At 43.5% G+C, this 18,329-nt stretch overlaps 1 protein-coding gene and 1 pseudogene across 1 annotated transcript in view; one reads left to right on the top strand and one right to left on the bottom strand.

Moving 5' to 3' along the window:
• Nucleotides 1–18,329, bottom strand: part of BRINP1 (BMP/retinoic acid inducible neural specific 1) — a 375,138-nt gene that overhangs the window by 9,683 nt on the left and 347,126 nt on the right. The window lies entirely within an intron of this gene.
• LOC134950090 (5S ribosomal RNA) lies at nucleotides 16,669–16,787 on the top strand (annotated as a pseudogene).

Raw genomic sequence — 18,329 nt, 5'->3', positions numbered from 1 at the left:
CATGGGTCTTTTTGTTTTAAAACTTAGATGTTTTAAAACAAAAAGACCCATGTGTTGCTTTACTAGGGGAAGAAACATCACAGATAATATAGTACATTCAGACATTACCGGATATGGAGCCGATATACCGGTAAACTTCCTCACTAAAACATCAGGATGCTATAAATGCTTGGGATGCACTACGTGCAAGTCGATGTTGACAGGAAATACATTCAAGCATCCCAAAAGAGAACAAACCTTTAGTATCCGCCATATCCTGACCTGCACCACTTCCCATGTAGTTTACCTCATCCTATGCCCGTGTGGGCTAGGATATGTGGGTAAAACCATCAGAAACATGCGACAAAGAATGGCACTCCATCGCTCTGCCATATCAGCAGCCATTAAAAGTGGGAAATCGGAACTACCAGTGGCTCAACACTTTGTGGACAAACATCACCCATTAAGGTCCATGAGACATATGGTTATAGACCATGTCCCTAACAGCCTGAGAGGAGACAGAGACGGAAAGCTGTTAAAAATGGAGGCAAGGTGGATATTTAAACTGGAGACTATCCAGCATAATAGACTGAATGAACAGATCCTGTGGAATTCATTGGGCAGGAAGTGAGCCCAGAGAAGAGTTTGTATGCACAGAAGATGCGGGCCCTTAAGGGAATATGCTACATCTAATGCCAACTTGTATTGTTAAGAGGTGGAGGATATCTCTTGATTCCAGCTGCATTTTGTATATAGCTATATTTCTATTAGGGGTGATGGGTATAGAGTTGAATTGTGACCACACATAGCAGCACCTCCCGCTGGGTAGCCTTCCCATGGGCGGCTATAGTTATGACATTCCCAGGGTCACATACGGTGATAAGGGATGGGTCCCCGATTAATTTAATATATGACAATATGTACCGGTAAATAGCCTTGTTAGTGGAATTAGCTGTAAGTAATAGAGGATCTGTCTGTGTTTGAATTGTAAAGGCACTGTATAGTTTGCACACTATGAAGTAGCTTAATCTGTGTACATAGTCTACCTCTAGTTTACACTCTTTCTTGCAGACCCTAGCGCGCAAGCGCAATGGAAAGTGGCTAGGCTGCCATGGCAACTGAGCTGGAGTCCAGACGTGATGTCATGGCAACGGGGCGCCGGAGCGGGCAGGCGGCGCGAGTGCCGCGTCACTCACACAGCGCCGGAAACCCCCGGCCCCCGGAGCGACAGACAGCGTGGGCGAAGCACCTCCTCACACGTGGTGGTCACCAGCTTTAGAGGTAAGGGGTTTTTCACTTACACTCATTCACACCTTGACAAAGGGGCTACGGGCCACGAAACGTTGGACTTGTGATTTGTTTAAATACACTGCAATTATTGCACTTTACAAGCCCTGGAGTGACGCCTTTTCTTTGTCTGCTCCTATATATATATGGAAATGCAAAGATTGTCAGAGAAGCGCTCAAATTCACTTGAAAGTTCTTATAAATTCTTTCTGCATTTCTCTTTCAGAACGGTATTTAGATGGAGATGGAGATGGTACCTCTGAAACAGACCCTCGCACCAAATCAATACCACTCATTAGTTCAAATTCTTCCAAAAAAAATGTACTAAAAAGTTTTTGTTAAAAATTGGATAAGACTCTTACATTAATCTTGACCTTAGTAGGTTAGTTGGTAACACTTGGGACATGCTGTCTACCCAAGCCGTGGAGGAGCTCCTAAAGCAGACTGCCCACCCACTTAGCCTAAGATTGGCATCCAATGCGTTTCGTCTATAAGACTTCCTCAGGGGTGTTTTTTATATGTAAGAGGCAGGAAACATCCTAGTGGTGAATTTAGAGTAAAATACTCCTAAATAAAATATTAAATAAAAAATCTTAGAAATCTTATGGTGACAGTGATGGTCCCTTTAAGAATATCAATCCAAGGGATCTTAAACAATAGTGTAGCTCTTATTTTGTTGTGAGCTCCTGCATGTGTTCTCAATGCTGTCCTGGCTATAAATGATTTATAGCCAGGACAGCATTGAGAACACATGCAGGAGTGATCCATCAAGCACGACAGGGGTTTATAGCATACATCAGTCAGCCAGCTACTATAATGTTAGATCGTTACTTATGTACAGTATGTTAATATTCTATGTTTTATCAATGAGGGGATCCAGTTTAGCCACTCTCATCAGGCTCCCACTAAACCCCTTAAAGTGCCAATGTGCAATACTTAAACTTTAAAAAGTGATGCAGTAGAATATGTACTTTCAGGCTAAAAATGTAGACTCGTACCACTCCATTGTCACCTTTACAGACAATACAAATCAATACACAACTTACTCTAAAACATTAATAAAACAAAAAATAAAAAAAATAAAAAAATATGCTTTTTAGATATAATGCAGACCAGTGTAATAAACCTTGCTTTATAGAGCTATCATAAGAAGCAACGATAATTTACACTCTCATTAAGGCCCTTTGGTGACTTGGTGTCCAATGGAAAAATACATCTTGCCTCCTTTTGAAGCAACATACGACCTCTGTCACCTCCCCTAATGTTCCTAGGTGTTACGCACACCAGTGCTAACAGGAGTATACCGGTGTATGAACAGAGAGGGATGCGAGGCAAAACGAACTCACAGACAGTATAACACAACATACACAGGAGGTGATGGAATAACTAATAAACACAAAATGAACGGGGAAGCCCAAAGGCTCAGGAATTGGGTGTCTCCCTAGTGTCAGGAATGCTCAGATGGAATAGAGCGGACAATGAAGCGAGATGTAGTGATTTAACATGTGGAGCACCCAAAATGATGTTGCTAAGAGCAACAGGAAAAACCCCAAAGGGTTACCAACGGTTGTGGGAATAAACTCCTTGGTCAGAGATAGAAATATAGACACAAGGAGAGTATCCACAATCCTAACCCCCACTTGCAGGGCACAGGTTCAGCTTACTGCCACTAAACTGACACCTGGACGCCCTGCACAGTGAGGGAGGATTAAGCAAGCAGGTCTGAGAGTACAGCCGCAAACCTGCTGGGTTCACAGAATAGCAAAAGAACCCCAGCAGGTTAAACAGCTGACTCCAGTCTTACTGCTAGGTCCGGATTGGCAGAATGAAGTACCGAATCCCAAGGCCTATTCGCAGTAAGCAACAAGTAAATACAAAGTCACACAGTACTAGCTAACTCTCTGGAACTGACTAACAAACAAAGATTCAGCAGCATTTGCCTAGCCTGAGAGGATGGTTTATATAGACCTCAGACCTCACAGACTGTGAGCACAAAACCAGCGCCGGATTCCCTGCCGTGCACAGAGCCTGTAACCACTACACAGTAAAAACCCGGACCGAAGTATCAGCTGCGCTCAGGTTACTTCGCTAACACTTGCCTCCCGGTTGCCATGGCGACGTGGCAGTACAGAACAGGAGATCCTAACAGTACCCCCCCTCTGACGAGGGGTCAAAGAACCCCTACCACCGGGTTTATCGGGGAACTGCGAGAAGAAAGAGCGTATCAGTCTGGGGGCATGAAGATCACAACTGCGCACCCACGACCGCTCCTCCGGGCCATACCCCTTCCAGTGCACCAAAAATGACAGCCGACCCTGAACCATCTTGGAGTCAAGAACCCTTTCAACCACAAACTCCCTCTGACCCCGTATCAGAAGAGGAGAAGGTCTTCCACTGGAAGAAGGATTACTAACCGCCAGTTTTAAAAGGGAACAATTAAATGTTTTCTGGATACCCAATGAACGGGGCAGATCTAACTGAAATGCCACCGGATTGATAACCCTGGTGATCTTATAAGGGCCGATGAACCGGGGGCCTAACTTATGAGATGGCTGTCTCAACTTTAAATTCTTGGTGGACAACCAGACGAAGTCTCCTAATTTAAAGCTGCAGGGTCTTCTCCGCTTATCAAAAACCCTTTTGGTCACTAATGACACAGACACAAGGGCTTTCTTAACTTTCCTCCAAATACCCCATAGGGCCGAAACCACGGAGAAACCACCAGGCGTGGAATTTAGGGGGTCAAAAGAATTGGCCTTAGGATGATGCCCATACACACAAAGGAAGGGAGAGATCCCTGTAGCAGAGTGAGCCGCGTTGTTATAGGCAAACTCCGCCATGGACAGATGAGCAACCCAGTCAGTATGACACTTGGAGACATAACACCTGAGGAACTGCTCCAAGGACTGGTTCACCCTCTCCGTCTGCCCATTAGACTGTGGATGGTAGCCTGACGACAAGCTCACAGAAATCTGGAGATCAGAACAAAATGCCCTCCAGAATTTGGCCACAAACTGGGATCCACGGTCAGAGACCACATCAAGTGGCAACCCGTGGAGGCGCACAACATGCTGCATAAATAACTCAGACAGGCATCTGGCCGATGGCAACCCAACCAGTGGAACGAAATGCGCCATCTTCGAAAACCTGTCAACGACAACCCAAATGGCTGTCATCCCCGAGGATTTGGGCAAGTCCACCACAAAATCCATGGAAATGTGGGTCCATGCTTAGATGGAATAGAGAGTGGATGTAATGGGCCGACAGGAACCCCTCTAGGAGTTTTATTTCGGGCACAAACGTCACATGCCCGAACCCACTGATCCACATCCCTAGCCACCGAGGGCCACCACACCGCCCTAGACAGCAACTCCCGAGTTCTGGCAATACCCGGATGCCCTGCCGACCTCTTGGCATGGAATTCCAGGAACACTCGCTGTCTTAACCTACGAGGCACAAACAAGAGACCTACCGGAAGGTCTGGAGGAGCCTGCTCCTGTGCTCTAAGGACTAATGACAAGAGGTCCTGGGTAATGCCCACTTTAATACATGATGGGGACACAATGGGCAATGGCTCCTCTGTGGTCTCTTGGACTGGAGCAAAACTCTGCGAGAGCGCATCAGCCTTGATGTTTTTTGACCCAGGGCGATATGTTATCAAAAAATTAAAGCGAGCAAAAAACAAAGCCCATCGTGCTTGCCTGGCATTGAGCCGCTTCGCTGACTCTAAATATGCCAGATTCTTATGGTCGGTGAGAATTGAGACCACAAACTTAGCCCCCTCAAGCCAGTGTCTCCACTTCCCGAGTGCATCCTTTATAGCCAACAATTCCCGGTTACCCACATCATAATTCATCTCGGCAGACGAAAATTTACGGGAAAAGTAAGCACAGGGATGAAGGCGATTATCAGACACCTCCATCTGAGAGAGCACTGCCCCAATACCTATCTCAGAGGCATCCACTTCTACCACAAAAGGACGCTCTGGATCTGGGTGTCGCAGCACCTTGGCCGAGACAAATGCCCTTTTGAGACGGGCAAAGGCCGCTTTGGCCTCACAAGACCAGTGAGCAACATCCGCCCCTTTCTTAGTGAGTGCCACCAAGGGGGCCACTATAGACAAAAATCCAGCGATGAACCGTCTATAAAAATTCGCAAAGCCCAGAAAACGCTGAAGCGCCTTCAAACTAGTGGGCTGCACCCAATCCAGGACTGCCTGTACCTTAGAACCCTCCATTTGGAAACCTTCTGAGGAGATAATATACCCTAGAAATGCGATTTGCTGGGCTTCAAATTCGCACTTCTCCAGCTTCGCCCCAAGCTGGTGGTCTCTGAGTTTCTGGAGGACTAAGCGTACATGCTTCCGATGTTCCTCCAGGGAATGGGAGAAGATTAGGATGTCATCTAGATAAACAACTAAAAATCTATCCAAATATTCCCTGAGCACATCGTTCATGAATTCCTGGAAGACTGCCGGGGCATTAGAGAGCCCAAAAGGCATCACCAAATATTCATAATGCCCTGAGTGGGTATTAAAGGCAGTCTTCCATTCATCCCCCTCTCTTATTCGGATTAGATTGTAAGCACCGCGTAGGTCAATCTTAGAAAAAATGGTGGCAGTACGAAGCTGGTCAAACGAAACCGAAATGAGAGGCAGTGGGTACGAGTTTTTAATCGTGATACGGTTCAATTCCCTGAAGTCGATGCAGGGTCGCAACGAACCGTCCTTTTTACCCACGAAGAAGAACCCCGACCCGTCTGGGGACTGTGAGGGTCTGATAAATCCCTTAGCCAAGTTCTCCTGAATGTACTCTGCCATAGCCTGAGTCTCAGGACGTGACAGGGAGTACAACCTGCTCTTGGGAAGTTTAGCATCCGGCAACAAATCAATGGCACAGTCATAGGGGCGATGGGGAGATAGTACCTCCGCAACTTTTTTGGAGAACACATCCGCAAAATCTGCATAACATCCTGGCAATCCTGGCAAACTTAGCTGCGAGAGCTTGACTGGAAGGCTCAAGCAACTCCTGAAACAATCACTACCCCAACTAAGAATCTCCCCAGAGACCCAGTTAAATTGAGGGTTATGGGCCCTTAACCAGGGTAACCCCAAAACCAATGGGGCAAAAGAACAGACAGTCACATAGAAAGACAATTTTTCAGAGTGTGTGGCTCCAATAAACAAAGGAATTTGGCTGGTGCTGGAGGTAATTTTACCCTGGGACAATGGTTCCCCGTTTAACCCACAGATCTCAATCTCTGATGCCAAAGGTACTGAGGGAACAGAGTGTTCCAGGGCGAATTGACGGTCCATGAAAACCCCATCGGCCCCACTGTCAACAAAGGCCTCAGTCTTGACAGTTTAACCGAGGATCTCCAAAGTCACCGGAATGAGAAAAGTCTTTTGGGGAAAATCTGACTTCTGGCCTGACAGGATATTTCCCATCACCCTCAGGCCCTGAAGTTTTCCGGCTTTTCTGGGCATGATACTACGACATGACCTTTATTCCCACAGTACAAACACAAACCCTTCTGTCTCCTCCGCGTCTTCTCACGTGAGGAGAGGCGGGTAGCCCCAATCTGCATAGGCTCCTCGGAATATTCCTCAGAGTCTGAGGTTCCCTTGGGAAAAAAGGAAACTGCGATCTCCCTTTCAAGCCTACGCTCTCTCAGCCTTCTATCCACCCGGATGGATAACTGCATGAGCTGATCTAAGCTATCAGGCGAGGGATATTGTACCAGTTGGTCCTTTATCTGGTCAGAAAGGCCCCTTCGGTACTGGTTTCTCAGGGCTGGGTCATTCCACTGGGTATCATGAGCCAACCTCCGAAACTCCGTACTATAAACCTCTGCTGACCGTCGCCCTTGCTTTAGGACCGTAATTTGAGCCTCGGCTGAAGCCATCTTGTCAGGGTCATCATACAAAATGCCCAGTGCCGTAAAAAAAGCATCAACACTTTTAAGCGACGGACAGTCAGGCTGCAACCCATATGCCCAGACCTGTGGGTCTCCTTGAAGCAAGGAAATCACCATGCCCACCCGCTGAATCTCCGACCCAGAAGACTGGGGCCTAAGCCTGAAATATAGCTTACAGCTCTCCTTGAAACAAAAGAACTGTGAGCGATCTCCAGAAAAACGATCCGGGAGATTTACTTTCGGCTCCTTAACCCCTAAACTTGCCGCTGCTGCTGCGGGAGCTCCGCTAGCGGCCTGCAGGGTGTTCATTTTAATGGACATCTCATTAAATTGTCGAGTCAGGACCTGCACCTGATCGACCAACTGTTGCAAAGTATTTTGAGGGGTATGCTCCATATTCCCACAAAATTTCAACAGGAGTAGGGCTGCTGAATATGTTACGCACACCAGTGCTAACAGGAGTATACCGGTGTATGAACAGAGAGGGATGCGAGGCAAAACGAACTCACAGACAGTATAACACAACATACACAGGAGGTGATGGAATAACTAATAAACACAAAATGAACGGGGAAGCCCAAAGGCTCAGGAATTGGGTGTCTCCCTAGTGTCAGGAATGCTCAGATGGAATAGAGCGGACAATGAAGCGAGATGTAGTGATTTAACATGTGGAGCACCCAAAATGATGTTGCTAAGAGCAACAGGAAAAACCCCAAAGGGTTACCAACGGTTGTGGGAATAAACTCCTTGGTCAGAGATAGAAATATAGACACAAGGAGAGTATCCACAATCCTAACCCCCACTTGCAGGGCACAGGTTCAGCTTACTGCCACTAAACTGACACCTGGACGCCCTGCACAGTGAGGGAGGATTAAGCAAGCAGGTCTGAGAGTACAGCCGCAAACCTGCTGGGTTCACAGAATAGCAAAAGAACCCCAGCAGGTTTAACAACTGACTCCAGTCTTACTGCTAGGTCCGGATTGGCAGAATGAAGTACCGAATCCCAAGGCCTATTCGCAGTAAGCTACAAGTAAATACAAAGTCACACAGTACTAGCTAACTCTCTGGAACTGACTAACAAACAAAGATTCAGCAGCATTTGCCTAGCCTGAGAGGATGGTTTATATAGCAGGTGCTGTCCACGCCCCACTCAGACCTCACAGACTGTGAGCACAAAACCAGCGCCGGATTCCCTGCCGTGCACAGAGCCTGTAACCACTACACAGTAAAAACCCTGACCGGAGTATCAGCTGCGCTCAGGTTACTTCGCTAACACTTGCCTCCCGGTTGCCATGGCGACGTGGCAGTACAGAACAGGAGATCCTAACATTAGGTACAGTATATGAGCAATGATAATGCTCTTAAGGAATGCTAATTGATGTCCACTCGTAAGAAAGTGGCGAGCCACGGGCTTATCACTGCTCTTATTTATCATGGCTTGCCTTATTGACAAGCGGTGGTTCGCCATCCTTTCGCTGAATGAGGTGACAGTCTTGCTCACATAATAAAGGACACATGGGCACATCAATACATATATAACATGATCAGTCGTACACATCACATGATGTCTAATGGTGATTTTTCTGCCCGTATCTGGATGGGAGAAGATATTTCCAGTTAACATGCTATTGCATGTTGTGCAGCCAAGACAGCGGAAGCACCCTGTTTTTTTGGGGTTCATCCAGGACTGATTAGTCTTAATCTCAAAGTTCTTTGTTGGCTGCATCAACAATTGTTTTAGATTTGGACCCCGAGCAAAAGATAATAATAGCTTCTTCACTATCTTTTTGAACATTTTATCAGTGTCGATTATAGGCCAATTTTTCTTTACTAAATGTGCAAAGGCTGGTGCATTAATGTCGAATTGGGTGGTGATGACAAAGCTATCGGATGCTTGTGTATTAATTTTAGTCTGTCCACTTGTAAAGATATATCTTGCCCTCTTAAGGGCCTTCTTCACTATACAATGCATAGCTTTTCTCCTTGAATCTGGTTGCCATTTCGACTAGTTGCTTCTCCATCACATCGCTCTGTGTATTGTTGTGCATAACCCGGAGAAACTGAAATGGGTAATCAATTTTTTTGCGATTTGGGGCGGAGGCTGGTAGAGTATAAAAGAGTGTTTCTGTCCGTCTCTTTATGGTACAAAGTGGTCCTCAGAGTTCTGTCTTTCTTAAACACAGAAACATCAAGGAACTCAATTTGGTTGGTCTGAATATTACTTGTAAATTGAATTGGACTATTGAGCCTATTGAGGTCATTGACCATCTCTATAAAACTATCGCGGGAGTCCCCCACAATATGAAAATGTCATCAATGAACCTTTAATAGTGCAGAATGCTGGGACTGTATTTGGGGTAAATATAAGTACTTTTGTACTGAGTCATGTAAATATTCGCATACACCAGTGTCAAATTCGACCCCATCGCGGTCCCAGCATTCTGCACATAAAAAGAATCAGCATACTGGAAGTGGATCAGAGTTAGAATATCATAAATCATGTCACAATAAAAATCAACAGGTGGACCACAGAAGTCAAAATTGGTCACAGCTTCCCTTACTGCTAGTACCCCTTGATCATGCAGTATAACAGTATACAGGGATGAAACATTTGCTGATACTATTGGGAATTGTTTGCTGATACTATTGGGCGACCTGGTGGCTTATCCAACCACTTGTGGATTTTTGGAATACAATATAGTATAGGACAGACTGAATAGTCAACTGTCAATATTTTAACCAATTGTTCATCCAGCCAGCCATTGGATAGGCCACGTGCCAACAGTAGATACACCTTGTTCTTTATTTCATACATGGGTTTATTTATTTTTTGGTGTAAGTGGCTATATCGCTCAACTGTAATCTTACATTCTCATCATAGTACTCATAGTCAAGCACCACAACACCACCTCCCTTATCAGCCATACATATTACAATTTTGTCATTGGCCCGTAGGGACCTAATTGCCATCCTCTGTTCCACACTGATATTGTGATATTTCTGAGATACACTGAAGGACTGCTTACAATCCTCCACCATCCTCAAGAAAGTTTTTATGCTTGAGTTTATTGAGGAAGGATCAAACTCACTCAGTATTTTAATGACAAACCCTTTATTGCTGGTCTGTGATTCAGCTGTATCACCAAAAAACTCTTAGGCGCAACTTGTGACCCAATTTTGTACATGTCAATCTGGTGATCAAAATCTTCACGTTTAAAGGTCGGCACAAAGGAGAGTGCTAGTGCCAATATCGATTCCTCTGCTGGAGTTAATCTATATGTAGATAGATTGAATACATTATTCACTGAAACTTCTTCCCTCTTCCTCTTCTTTCCCTGCCCCCTCCTCGTGCGGCTTTTAGGCCTATGTTGCCACCTACCCCAGTTGGTTCCTTGAGGACCCCTAAAAAAGTCTGTCCACTGGGTGGCAGGAGATCACTATTTTCTGCTTCGCTGGAGGAATAAGATGAATCTACCGTGAAAGGTATCCTATGTCTATTGAAGGAAAAACGTCTAGGTGCTCTAGTTAGCTCCCCTGTTAACCACCTATATACAGTGTCGTTACGATAATCTCCCTGAACTGTCTCCAATTAATTCTTTTTAAAGGTAATTAAATCTTTCTTGTACTTACCAATATTTGCAATTCAGTTTTTCTAGCCACTTTTCTGATTTATCTGCTAATAATGGTTGCTGCTGTGATCTGAATTCCTCAAGGTCAGCCCTTGTCTGCTGCAATTCACTCCCAACTTCCGCTACTACTAACAGAATTAAATCCAATGAACATTTATTCAGAACCTTGCACCATTTACTACAGAAACTGGGATTGGTGCGACCAATTGTGGGAATATTATGAATCCTGAAACCCCTGGAAATTTTTTGGGAATGGTAATAATCAGACAAGAATTGACCGTGAAGGACCAGGTCAACCTCACGTTTACTCAACCTTAGTAATTTGTACTACAAATCAATAGCACTATCAGCTGGTACCTGACCAAATTCTTCCTGTTCAGTTAGAACTTTCTCAGCGTCATCATCGGTTAGGCTAACCTGTGCATTCTCTGCAACATTCAATAATTGCTCATCCAATATTCTGGTTCCCTGTGACATTTTTCACATAATATTCCCCTAAAGAGACTCTATACACATCTCAGACCAACCAAATCGTCCATCTAACATTGGTCATGCATATATAGCCAACTGTATTTAACTAAATAGCATAACTTCAATTAAACCAAATAGCAAAAACATAACAATACATAAACAATACAAAATTGAGAAAAATAAACATATACAAAAATTAAAGAAAACGTCAGTATTGCACTTCATTCTGGGTGAAATTTACCCAGGAAAAAATTACTTGAGGTGCTAAATGTAGTGAGCTAGAACTACTCTAGCTCAAACAATAGTTTCCAAAGACATCTGCACACTTCCATGCTTCTTAAACAGGTGCTCACTTAATTCTGTTTCTTTTGGTCCAGAGCAAAAATAGAAGTATTTAGAAAAGGGCACTCAATAATCACATGTCAAAAAATAACCAACACGTTTTATTTTCACCCAGACGTGGCTTTCCAAGAGGTATCAAATAGGTGGCTCAGCATAAAATATCCAAAAATGTTATATGGACAAACAACATGGCAATCACTGTGCCTACATATCCAGCTTAAAAACCAATTACAATGAGGTAGGAGTATCACTTATACGTCTGTCGACTTTGGTCAATAAATGACCGGTCAAGACCTTTGCATCCAGTCATCACCACCCACACAGTCAGGAGCCATCTGAGAAGACAATTATCTGGGCCCACATTTAAATAGTACAACTTCAAAATACAAATACTTACAGCTGTGCTGACCTGTTGCTCCCATCCCTCCTGCGTTCGTGTCACATCACTGCGCCTGCGCTAACTCCCAGAGACATTTCCTGCCTCCTGAATACAGCACAACACCCGTTGTGCAGGAAGCGCCATGCACAAAAATTCCCAGGGGTCTCAGGATTCATAACATTGTATGGAAGTCTGAGGCGATGTTACATGATGGTGGGTCCTACTATAAATGTGCATGGGTGCATAAGAACTAAACTTATTGTAAGTCTATTGCATTACTACTTTTGTATCACACTCTTTATTAACTTGATCTTTTTGACCGGACTCTTATAATACTGCTTGTTAAATCCTTATTTATGTGTTTAATCAATCGCAAGGCGACATCAAGCCTGTTTTTACCAAATGTGTTACTTTCTATTTTAATATTCTTATTATAATGGTACTGGTGCATATTTACATCTGCACACACTGGTTGGTAAAGCAATCCTGTACATTATGGATCTAATTCTGAGTCACACACAGAGTGGCTGTAGTTGCAGGCAGGTGCTGAAGTCAGATCTGCTACCTTATGCGGGTCCGGGCATTTGAAAGCAGATAGCCGTGCTGCCTAATGATTATATGCCAGCCACTGCAACTATGATCATAAGTATTGGCACTTGCTCCAGTTCCACGTTAGGTGCTAGAGATCCACCAGAAACAGGCTTCCCTTCCCTGTGTGCATGACTCAGAATCGCATGGAGCTTTAAATACACTCCTAAGACACCCCCCAACAAGAGAGGGCAGTTTTGTGCACTCACATTGTTGCTGTGCAGTTACCACCCCAAAACACCCTATTTCAAGGAAAGGCAGATCCGGACAAGTTCACTCCAACTCAGAATAGAGTGGAGACGCTCAAAAACACATAAATCTGCATCTGCACATGCACTCTATACAAAACGCACTATTTACTTCCATACCATCTGACTCAGAATCAGGCCCTATGACTCATGGGCCCAGTTTTGCACATTTGCAAATGATCCTTAATACAGCTCGTTTGTATTATTATATATTTTTTGGCTTTTAAATCTATTTTTAACTATTGCATTTTAAACAACACAAGTCGCCGGTACCCTTAGCCACCCATTTTTATACTTTTCCCAGCAGTACTGTACCAGGATTGCATTCTTAAGGGTTGGCAGACACCTTTTAACAAGGTTACGTTTGTCTTTTAGCAATTTTATTTTTCATGTTTTACTGAGAACCTACCTCACAAGTGGCGCTGTGTCATTCCTTTCTACACAACTGTCTCTCGGTACATTGATATAGCAGCCTGGTGAGACGAGTATCCAGTATTTCTCTAGTATCTTTTCTAGAATGTTTGGAAACACTGATCGTACGGTTAAAAGAAATGATTTATGCCAAAAAATATTTAATGAGAACAAACAGGTGGACGCTCCAACACCCACACAAGACCTTAACGATCTGTTTTGGGGTATGAAGAAACTCCTTATTAAGGAAGTGAAAACGTGGTGGGACGTTAAAGGCCTGGAACATTACATTACAGTAAATAGAGTACCCAGAGGCTTGAGACTCCTTAAACAGCCCACGTTTGGCACAATGGATACAGAATTCATAGAAGAATGGTACTCCATCCTACACAGGTGTTCCATTGACCTCATGAAACTTCTTATCCAAAAAAAGAAGGATGCCTTGGTGGAACTAGAGGTTGAAATAAAGGCAAAAGAATCTGAAATGATCGGATTCAAGGACAAGGAGGACTACATTATCAATGAAAAAGTACTCAATATGAAATTAGAGCATGTTGAAGGGGAAGTCATTAAAGGGAAAGAGAAGAAATTTCTTTGGGACAGAAATGATTACAGTCAAGGACATATGAAGAACTGGAGCCGTTTTAAGGCTCCCGGTCATCAGTCTAACGGAATGGGGAGGTACCAATGGAAGACGGTACCTAACAAAGGAAAGAAAACCAGGACTAATAGCAAGGATTCCCCATCGAACCCACACATAAGAACAGTGAACAGATTCTCAGCTCTACAAAGAAGAGACTCCACAGGGGACCAGGATTTTTTATCGGCAAGAACAGGTGCACGAACAAAAGATATGGTAAGAAACATGGTGAGAGAGGACAGTAGACAGGCATCTCCCATGAAAAGAAGGTTTCTAGAAGAAGAGGAAAATGGGGCGGTAGGAGGGAGAGACCAGAAGAGAAGAAATCTACACTAGCCGAATCACGGGACAAAGGCATCTTCAACCTATCCAAGCATACTCTCACGGAACCGGAGATCACATTCCTTAGTAAGGGTCTGACTTTTGCACCAACGAATGGTTTGAACAAATTCGAGACCTTCATTGATTTGAATAAATTTGTGAGAAAGCTAACTTTAAAGAGACATTTTTTGCGTAAAGATGCTGTCATAAATAATTATGAGGAACGCTCCAAGTCTGGTCTTAAACCAACATCGAAATATTACCCACTCGAGTCAAAGGGAAGCAACGTCAGTATCTTTTATGATATGGTAAAAAAAGACTTATGTGACACTGAACAGAAAAAGACTGAGGGAAGAAACTTGGGGAATCGTGAGTGCGAAGTCCTGAAAAAACTGCAAAAAACAAAACAAAAACATAGTTCTAAAACAGTCTGACAAAGGGGGGGGGATTGGTTATAATGGACCATGACCTCTACACTAAAGAGGCACTAAGACTACTGGGGGATGATAATTCCTACACACTACTCCAGGGTGATCCAAAAGAACCCTTTGTGGAAGAGCTAAGGACCATACTTCTACATGCACTATGGAGCAATGTGATAACAAAGGAAGAGTACCAGTTTCTTATGCAATCCAATCCCATTACCCCCATTTTTTACTTTTTACCGAAGATCCATAAATCCCTGACGAATCCACCTGGTAGACCAATAGTGGCGGGCATAGGTTCACTAACCTCCAATTTGTCAGAGTACGTGGATGTTTTCTTGAAGAAGTATGTGACAACATTACCATCCTATTTGAAAGATACAACATCAATACTCAACGTACTTGGAGCAGTTGAGTGGAAGGACACATATATATGGGCGACAGTGGATGTCCAATCCCTGTACACATGCATTGAACATTCTAAAGGCATAGCTGCATGCAGGGAATACTTGAACAACGATCAAACCCTTACTTCCATCCACCGAGATTTTATTTGTGATCTTATGCTTTTTATCCTCAGCCATAACTATTTTAAGTTTCTTAACCAGTTTTACCTACAATGCTGCGGCACAGCTATGGGGACTATTTTTGCCCCAAGCTTTGCCAATCTATTCATGGGATGTTGGGAAAAGACGCATGTTTACGGTTCTAAAGCTTTCAAGGAAAATGTGGTACTCTACAGACGATACATCGACGACATTTTAATCATTTGGAATGGCACGGTTGAATCTTTTAATGAGTTTTTAAATATGCTGGGAAACAATGATCTTAACTTGACCTTTACCTCAAACACCAGCGACAAATCGGCCGAATATCTGGACTTGATTTTAACTGGTGAAAATGGAGGCATTACCACTAAGAACTATATCAAAGAGGTTGACATGAACAGCTATTTGCACTATCGAAGTAACCACCTCCAGAAGTGGAAGGATAACATTCCGGCATCACAGTTCTCGAGGATAAAGAGGAATTGCACGAATCCAAAGGACTGTGATGACCAACTGAAGGTCTACAGCAAGAGGTTCCAGGATAAAGAGTACCCGGGGCCCATTTTGAAGAAAGCCCTAGAAAAAACAAGGAATGTGAACAGAGAAGACCTCCTGAAGTACAAACCAAGAGACACCAAGAAAGATTCGGTCGCCTTCATTACCACCTATAACCAACATGAGAAGACCATCGGGAATTCGCTCAGGAATCACTGGAACATTCTTCTCATGGACCCAGTACTCAAAGACATCCTACCGTCTGAACCAGTCATCATCTTCAAGAAATCTAGAAACCTGAAGGACCATCTTGCACCCAGCCAATTGAAGGAGAAGTCCACCAAGAGCACCCAAATGCCTAAATGTGTGGGTTCCTTTAAGTGTGGGAAATGTAATGTATGCAAATACCTACATCCGAATCGGAAAACCTTTAGCGACATGGAGGACAAGAAACAATACACCATTAAGGAATTCATGAACTGTAATACCGTGTCCGTGATCTACTTACTGGAATGCTCTTGCAAAAAGAAGTACGTGGGCAAGACCAAAAGACCATTAAAAATGAGGATCCAGGAACACATAAGGAATATCAAGAATAAGGTGGAGAGCCATACTGTTTCTAGACATTTCACATCACAGCATAACTCCAACCCTGAGGACCTCACATTTAAGGCGATCGAGCATGTGTGTCTGGGAGAGAGAGGAGGTGACCTCGCGAACAAACTCTCGAGAAGGGAGATGTACTGGATATTCCAGTTACAGACCTTGCAACCCACAGGTCTGAACGAGAGCTATGAAATTGCACCCTTCCTATGAGGTGCTGTATCCTCCATTACTCCCTCTTCCTCGGTTGCCACATTTGTCTTTTGCACATTCCTTCCCACCCCCACCCTTGGGTGTCCATGTCACACTATATTAAAGTATTTGACTCATCAGGGCTCGTGTGTTAATTTGCAATTGGGTTCCTGGTAATAAGATGTTTACCTTTCGTGTACAGTCAAACCACACTGGTACGCCCAATCTCGCCCGATCTTGGAAGCTAAGCAGTGTCTGGGCCTGATCAGTACCAGGGAGGGGGACTGCCTGGGAAGATCAGGTACTGTAAGGACTGACAAATAACGTCGAGCTAACCAGTGACCTATCCAATACCACATGATAATAACCAGGTTGACACCTCTACGACTCACCTTATGAATTATAACACTATGAATTCTCTGAGCTTACATCCCAACATCACCCACATACCGTTTATATATACTATTTGCTTGGTCCTTTTTTCCCACACTTTTTGTTTTCCTCATCACCTTGGGGTTGTAATTTTACAACCATTTCTCTTCCTTTATTTCCAATCAGTGGCACTTGAAATTCCTGATATCACCTATGTATGGTTTTAAATAGGATGTCAATTTCCATACACTAAGCTAACGCTATGTGTTTGTCACTTTAATGTATATTTATTTATTTATTCTATTTAATTTATTTTATATTGGGCTAGCCTTATTCCCTCCCATATTAGTTATTAGATTCCAGCATGGTTTATCTGCAACAAAGAAACCAGTGCATAGCTTTTACCATATATTTTCTGTTTGTTTCTATTTTTCATGGATCCGTCGTCATGGATACCGATGAATTATGACTCTGGGTCTCCAAGGACTCCTTAAAGATGGCCACCGCTTTTCCTTTATTCCCTATGGAGATTCTCACCAACAACATGGCCACCGCAGCACTTAATAAGGGGGACATATACAGCATGGAGACCTGGAGATTGACTAATACTAACTGGAGAGACTGCGGGCACATGCGCAGTGAACGAATAGCGCCGCCGGCGCATGCGCACTAACGAAACCGGAAGTGGGGTGGAAATACCCGGAGACACGTGACGCGTCACCTCCATCACCGGAAGTGTGGCGGAAGTGCCGCAAATCAGTACATTTTTACAGTTTTGGACCTTCCTATTGTTATTTCCGTCTTAAAACCACTCGTTTTTTATGCATACATCCCTATGGTGTCCTCTCTAGCCTTAGGCTATGTCTCAACTAAGTGTCCTTGATGTTCTGTATGTTACACATTTTTTATTACATCACATGATCAATTATGACATCACCAACCCTGAGCCAGTCCACCAGGGGTATAAATAGGCATGTTATTTCATTCTGTCCTTACCCTTTGAAGAAGTCAGTTGTGACGAAACGCGTTGGGCTCCCTGTAGTGACTCCCTTGCCTATTTTTAAAAGCTAAGTCAGAATTCCTTACCTTTTACAAAGACCTTTTATGTTTATATGCTTTTATCAATATTTTGAAGTACGTTTTATGTTGTGATCCGCTTTTATGTGATATTAAAGCTCGTTTGTATTATTATATATTTTTTGGCTTTTAAATCTATTTTTAACTATTGCATTTTAAACAACACAAGTCGCCGGTACCCTTATCCCCCCATTTTTATACTTGATCCTTAATACATATTTATGAAACTCAGTAAGAAGTACAGATAATGTTTTATGTTGGAGATTATGATCTTAATAAAGTGAAAAAAAACTGTAGATAGTTGTAACTGGCATAAGGGTCTGAAAAGACTTTGTTTCTAAGATGAGTCACAAAGCTTCAGTGAAAAGAAGTTACATTATGCAGAAATATACTAGATGATTGAAGA

Source organism: Pseudophryne corroboree, chromosome 8 (genome assembly GCF_028390025.1).
Source record: "Pseudophryne corroboree isolate aPseCor3 chromosome 8, aPseCor3.hap2, whole genome shotgun sequence".
NCBI classification, from domain to species: Eukaryota; Metazoa; Chordata; class Amphibia; order Anura; family Myobatrachidae; genus Pseudophryne; species Pseudophryne corroboree.
Note: the sequence above shows the minus strand (reverse complement) of the source record. Positions and strands in the feature narration are given on the sequence as shown.